Here is an 8,210-nt window from a genome sequence, read left to right as displayed (position 1 = left end):
GGATAATTCCTCTCCACTTAAAAGCTTTTGGACCACAAAAGTTTGACTAAATAAATAATCGATGAGGGTAGAACTCCCTCTATTTCCACCTTGATCTGACGATGTATCAATACATTCGATCAATCACCTGCAAGTGATGACCCTGATGATGCTGACCATGGTACCTTTTGACTTGTTTCATCCATCTGCAGTATGAAGAACTTGCAACGATGGGAAAACAACCTGCTATAAACATGGCAATTGAATTCCTTCCATGAAGAACCATGAGTTAGTGATTCATAATCTTTGGAAATAGTCTCTACTGGATGTTGTTTAATACCATCAACATCTATAAACAATCTATTTTGCGGAATGACATAGACAATCAAAGATATACTTGACATCAAACCAACTAATTGATTAATCATACTTTCCTGCTTCCTCATTACTAAGTGAACTTGTTCACTGGACCTATCCAACTGTAAGGTGAATTTTGCTACAACTTATTTTGATTATGGAAGTATTGATTTAGTTGTTGATTTGTTTGAATCACTTTTCCTTCAAAATTATGTTCCATTGATTAGCTCTTTCCCCTGATGCATAAGTTTCCCTTAGAAATTTTGACACTGCTTTAGAAAAGGTTTTGATATGAAAACAAATAGGTTTCCTCTCCACTTGAAAAGAGGTTTCCAAACTATTCGAGGCATGACATGGAGACACAATACAAGAGAAATCGAACACTGACTTTCCCCAATACTGACCTGTATCCCTGCAACTATTAGGTTCCAAACTTAAACTGAATTGATTCATTCTGACATTAGGAAGAGGAGATTTAGGTACACACTGTAATTCATGTTATAATCCTGGATTATGAATAATATGTTTGGTTTTACATAGAACTGAACAAGTTTCCATCTCTTTAAACAAACCATATTTAATCTGAGTTGCATAACTTAAACAAGAATCATGTTGATTAGTATGTTGATCCCTTACACACATGATTACAAACCTCTTGTTTGAACTTATTAATCGCTTCATCTAATTAACATTAACTGAATTCAAGTGATTTTTGTTTTGACGTGCCCTGACAATAAATTTAACCCCATCTTTCTTAAGGTGATATTTATGTTCTCTCCTGTAAAATACTGCATCGCGATCATGAAGATAAGGACTTCCTAAGACAACTCCACATATGTCTACTAGAACCACATCTAATTCCACTTCATCAATGTAATTAGCTGTTATGGAAAATCTTAATTGACATTGTTTGGTGACTTTTATCTGAGTTGATTTATTTAGCCATCCTAATGGGTAAGGTCTTGGATGATTCCGTGTTTCCAAACCTAAACTTTTGACTAAATATTCAGAGATTAGATTCGCTTGTGATCCACTGTCAAACATTGTATCTATCTTAGTATGCTTATAAGTTATCCTTATGTTAACCAATTCAACTCTTTTATCCTCATGTGCAGGATTTATGTTTGATGAGAATGCAATAGTTTCTGAATTTGAACCAGTGTCCGAAGTTTTACCTATCGTAACCATGGTGGTTATCCTCCTTTCATCACTTGAATCTGAACCTATATCCTGCTGGACTGCTGCAATGGCCTTCTTTTCATCCTTCTCCTTAAGTAGCTTTTTGGGGTTAAGTTCTGGATGAAGTTTCCAGCACTTCGATTCATCATGACCGATTCTCTAGCAATGAGAACAAGTAGGTGTTTCCTTCTGAACGATCGCTGATTTATTTCTCTTCGAATTGTTCTTCCCCTTAATATCACTGGAATAATTGGTTTCCAACTCTTTGGATGAATGTGATGAAAACTTGAATGGTCTGCCACGTGATTCAATATGTATGGCCTGAACACACACCTCATCAAAATCATCAGGGTTAAACATCAATAAAGTATGCTGCAAATATGAATGTAAATTTCCGATGTATTTTAACAAATTTTCATGTGTATCCAATGAAATACCAAGCGCCAATTATTTCTTTCTAAACTCCTGTGTAAAATCCTAAAAACTTTGTCCTTTACCTTGCCTCAGATGCTACCGACCAATAAAAGTGTGCTTCATGTATCCTAAAGGATAGAATTGTTTCCTAAGAGCTTTTAAAAAATAAGACCATGAACATATGACTTTTCCTTTATGCTTTACATCTAGTTGAGTTTTACTTTCCCACTAGATTAAAGTTGTTTCCCCCATTCTAAGTGTAGCTAACTGAATTTTAGTTTTATCACTAGAAATGTTCTGAATGTGACAATACACTTCTAATTGCTTATTCCAGTTATCTAGCTTTTCAGGATTCATTTCGCCATAATAAACAGGTAACTCAAATTTCACATCAAGTTTCAAAAGAGATGTTTTCTTAGGTTTATTTTCCGTTTCAGATTCTGCACTAGAAGAAGAAGAATAAGAAGAAGATGATGATGGAGATGATGGAGGTGAAGGTGGTTTATCAGTCTTCCCTTTACCTTTCTCCTTCTTCGATGGCTTTGAAGAAGAAGTTGCATCTCTCGCATTCTTGTCTTCGTACAATTCTCCCAACATCTGCTGCATGGTTAAGAAAGCCTGCTGAAACTGTTCCTCACTCATCTTAGTTTCAGTGTTTTCAATGACACCAGGTCCTAACATGGTTGATTTATGATCGACTCATCGCTTTCCAATCTATGGATCGATCTGCTCAAGGATTCCTTCTCCTCATTGCGACTTTGACCAGGTTAACATTCAATGGAAAATTCTACAAATGCAACCTGCTTTGATGCCAAATTATATGATCTGAAATGATCATAAACTAAAAACTGATGTAGAAGTGATTAACCATTAATGATTTGAATGTTAGCTCAAAGCATGGAAATAAAGGAAAATTGCTCGAGAAGAAAACTTTATGACAACTGATTAATCATAAAAACGATGCATAACAGAAGTGTAAACAGTAAAAACACAGTGATACCAAACAACAAAATTGATGACGGAGTTTGTCCCTGATGGACTACATCTCCAGATACGCTTTCAAGATGGGCGACCGTTTTTATTAGGAATGAGAAGAAGGTGTTGATTACACAGAGATTTGATCAATCTGAATATGCATGTAGGAACTTCTAATCACTGTCATCAGATAGCCATCTGAACCATATTTCCAATGCCTCTTACAGATTCCAATTCTGACTCTGGATGCTCCCGTAACACTGAAAACAAAACTGCCTATGTCCTCCAGAATTTGCATACAAAAACCCAACAACTAAACACCATGAAAACCATAAACATTACCTGAACAACTTGATCCATAACCAACACTGTCAAATTGTCGAAGCTAAATTGAGTTGATGATGATACCGAACACTAATGATGACACTTGAACACATGTGCAACTGAATCAACAAAATTCTCCTGGATTAGATATATTTCCCTTTCCCATGAGGTTCAAAATATCCACACAATCATCCCTCATTTCTTGGATCAAAATTTTCCTTAAAATGTCTTTATCCAAGTCACTATGCCTAGATATATGTCAATTATATTTGAGGCATTTGATATAATATCCTAAACTCTCATATTCCTTCTGGGACATTCTAAGAAGCTTGTCCCTTTGATTTCTACTTCTACAGTAGTCTTGATCTTTTTCTAGAGAATTTTTCTTCATGTCATCTGAGGAGGTGATAGAATTATCACCAAGTCCCATAAACCATATCAAATCAGCTCCTTTCAAAGTAGAAGGAGTCAATTTCAGTTTTTGGACATCTGAGATTGACTCATAACTCTAGCACAAGATGTTGAACTCAAAGAGAAAAGTATTTGGATCTTCATTAGTCATTCCATCAAAATTTGGGAAGGATGACAGTGGAATGTTATTCATTAGAGCTTGTCCCATAAGGTTCCCAATAGGGAATTTGAAAGTGGTAATTGTATCAACTACGATCTAGTTGTTCAACAAAATTTAGTGGTTTTCCAAAGTTGCTTCAGGTACTTGCTTTCCACCAATAATTTTTCCTAGTTGTGAAGGATCTATTTATGGGTGTTTAGCTTGCCATATAAAACACCCTGAGTCTAGAATAAAATTATCAAGGGGCTGCTTGTTTTACAGATTTGAGTCTTGGTGTTCCAAATTTTGTTCATCTATATCGCCCTGCCCTTTTAACAAGTCCTGTTGTTCACCTTCTATTGATGTATAAGATCTAGAGATCCTTAGAATGGATCATGAGTAGAAGGTTCACAAAATTCCATCTCCCAAATGTCTGCTCCCAAGACAGATGACCCTTGAGATTTCGTCATTTAGGAGATTGTTCCAAAAGTGTATGCTTTATGAGATCTCATTTTCCACAATTATACTCTTGGAGTAGATGATTCTACTTTTTCTTTTGAAATTATTTCTTGGATATATTTCACTCATCCTAAGTCTTGATTTCTCTTTCCTTATTGGCCTGTTCTTCCTACACATTTAGTATTTTTTTGGGCACCACATTTCTCTTCTTCTTTATTTATGCATCCTACATATCTTAATTTGCAAAAGAAAACAATATCAATTGTTTTTTTCACCTTTAATAACCTCCTCAACAACAACACTAAAAGGTTGGGGAATTTTATTTTCTTCATAAAAACAACGCATCCACTTGTTAACTTCTTACTCACATAAAAAATCATTAAGTCCTAATGTACCACATTTACTTATTTAACATATTGGGATATAGCTTTCATCCTAAGTATGTTTCTAAAGTTTCTAGATCTTATTTTATCTCATCCTACATTATCTCTTTTGTGAGGTATCAATATGAGAGGTATTGAGATGGTTTCAATTTGTATTATATATTTTGTGGCATTGGAAGTATACAAAATTATGAATACATATTATGGTTTGAGGCCCTTTTTACCAAGTTTCTTATCTATCATATTATCTTTTTTTTTGTATTTTAATAATTGGAATATTTTATGTTTTATATACCTTATATGTGCGCCAACAGGGCAATAATCTAGTGATTTTAGTTATGCATGTGGATCAATTTGTTAGTATTGGGAACAAAAATGATCATATTGTGCATGTAAAGAAAGAATTACAGGTTGGATTCAAGATGATTGATATAGGATTACTTCACTATTGCCTTGAAGTTTAAGTATTCCAACATCCATATGGTACTTTCATTAGTCAAAGAAAATATGCATCTAAGCTACTAAAAAGATTTGGAATGTAAGATTGCAAGTTCGTTCTCACCCCAAACGAGAAAAACTTAAAACTTTTGAAATTTGAAGGGGACAATTGGTAAACAATATTAATTATAAACAGTTGATTGGAAGCTTGATCTATCTGACAACCACTCATCCAGAATTATCTTATGCAGTTAGTATCCTCTCACGATTTATGCATGAACCAATGGAAAGCCACTCAAATGTAGCAAAAAAGGTTCTTCGATATATCCAGCGCATGAAAGATTTTGGTATTCTCTACAAAATGACTAAGAATTTTATACTTGGTGGATATTTAGATGTATATTTTGCTTGAAGTATTGATGATCGAGCATCAACATCAAGTTATTTGATGAACATGGGGTCAACACCATTATATTGGAGTTGCAAGAAGCAAGCCACATTGGTAACTTCTTCAACAAAATCAGAATATATATCAGCATGGGAAGCAACATGTGAGATTGTTTGGTTGCACAAAATTTTGCAAGATTTAGGCATTCCTCAAGCAGAAGCCACATATTTATTCATCGACATCCAGTCAACTATAAAACTTGCAAAAAATGCAATTTTCCATTTCAAAACAAAGCTTGTTGACACAAAACATTACATCAAGATAGTCATCGCAAAGTACATCATCAAACTGATATATTGTCCTTCAGAAAACCAGATCTCAGATATTTTCACAAAACCACTTGGTAGGACCAATTTTATTAAGTCCAAGGAAGAAATTGGTATTTGTTGTAATGTCCTTTTGGATCAAAGGGGAGAATGTTAGACATATGATCCTAAATACATAAACTGTTTTTTAATTGTTTAGAGTCTTCTTAGAATATTTATTTAGAATGATAGAGCCTTCTTAGAATATCTATTTGTTATAATAGATTTGGCATCTAGAAAAGTGTCATTATTTAGTAATCAAATTAGGAAATTTGTTAGAATTACTTTAAATGTAAATGGACACTTCTCACATTAAATAAGTGATGCATAACTAAATTAGTTTAGGACACAAGCTTATTTAAGGCTTGTTTTTCTCCTCTTGCAAGAGAAATAAGTGATTGTGTGTAAGATATTACATGTTAAGTAAATGACTTTATTAATAAAATTTGTGTGTCTAAGGATACTTTTGTTGTTACCCATTAACATAAATTATCAACCAGTGTAGTTTTTTTTTTATCTCAAAGCTATCATGCACATTATGTGTAACCAACAACCATTAACTAGTATCAAGTACTTCTTAATATACTATCTCCTATTCTTCTTTCCTCAACAAGAACATAGCCCTCAATCAAATCTCAATGCTTACTATAAATTATTCCACACTTGCAATAATTAAAAGCACACTTCATGATATGAAATGATCACATGTTAAAACTGAAGTAGAATTGATTATGCCATTAATGAATAGAATGTTAACTGAAAGTGTTGAAATCGTGAGAATTGCTTGAGAAGAAGACTTTACGACAAATGATAAAACATAAGCAAGATGCAAAACATAAGTGAAAACAACAAAAACACAATGATACCAGACAACATGATTGATTACGGAGTTCGTCCCTGATGGACTACGTCTCCGGGTCTTCTTTCAAGATGGGCGATTGCTTATTAGGATTGAAATTGAGGAGGTTGATTACACAGAAATTTGACCAAACTTAATGTGCATGGAGGCACTTCTATTCACTATCATGATAAAGCTCTCTGAACCAAATTTCCAATCACGGTTCCCAATTCCGACTCCGGATGCTCCTGTTACACTGAAAACAAAAACAACCTCTAACCTCGAGAATCTGCATACAAAACTTCAAAACCACTCCATCCCTTCTTCAATGAGCAAAACAACTTTTAAAACCCCTACAGATTCATTCTAACCTGTGATGCCCAACGTTAGAATGCATAAGCTGACTTCTAGGGTTAAATTAGGGTCTTAGTTGAAGAATTTATGTCACATTGTGACATTAGGCACCTTAGTTGTATTAAATATCCACAACTTAATAAAAACCCAAATATAACCATATAACAAATTGATACTATTGGCGGCTTGTTGATCAGGCGGAGGAGGTTGACCATTACGTGTGATCAGTTGCGGTCTAGCCGCAGGCTGCCACCTCCGTGCTTACCCCCGGCGGTTCTGGCTTGCGGTGCTCTAACAGTTTGCATGTGACAACTATAACCTCCAACCATTGTGATTTTAATGCCGCGGTTTACCTCTACCTAACTGTTCACATGGCCGCTACGATTAATCCCACGCGGTTAAGTGTAACCCCCGCTACTCACTGTAACTGTTATCTCTCGACGGCTAATCCACATCTGGTCACGTGACATAGTTTTTAACGCAGTCATGGTTAGGAGGTTTCCCGCTACGGTTAATGTTAACATTTCGCCTGTTCACATTTCTTGCGGTCTCCTTCGCGGTTAGGGACTAATAAATGTATTTTATAATGTTTTAATATGAAATACAAAGGCCAAGAGTTGTTCAAATTTGGTTTATGTATTGTTTGAATGCATTGTAATGTTGTAATATGGTATGATAGGTTAGAACATAGGTTTAGGTTTTGATTTGTATTTGTAATACATGGTTTCAAAATATGGGTTTTAGAACTTAGGTTTTAGGTATGTTTAATACATAGTTTGTATTGCAATATGGTCCGATAGGTTAGGACTTAGGGTAATGTATGGTGTAGACTTAGGTTTTTTGATATATTAATACATGGTTAGGGTTTAGGATTAGGTCTTTAGACTTTACATCAAAACCTATTTACAACCATTTGTCACAAAGTGACATTCACCCACACACATATCTTCGACACCAAGCTACATTTGCGATGACACCACATGACGACAAATCCATCAACAACCAAATCCTGCGAAGTGGACGACAACCACATGCCGACAACCCAAATCCTACGAGGCAGACAACAAACACATGTCGATGACCAAATCCTGGCGGAACTGATGACAACCATATGTCGACAGCCAGGTACAAAACCATATCACCATGAAAACCGTTGACATCACCTGAATAACCTGAACCATAAAACAACAATGTCGAAACTAAATGA

Source organism: Pinus tabuliformis, chromosome Q (genome assembly GCF_031772625.1).
Source record: "Pinus tabuliformis cultivar Carrire ecotype Pingquan chromosome Q, CPIR1, whole genome shotgun sequence".
In the NCBI taxonomy this organism is placed as follows: Eukaryota; Viridiplantae; Streptophyta; class Pinopsida; order Pinales; family Pinaceae; genus Pinus; species Pinus tabuliformis.
Note: the sequence above shows the minus strand (reverse complement) of the source record.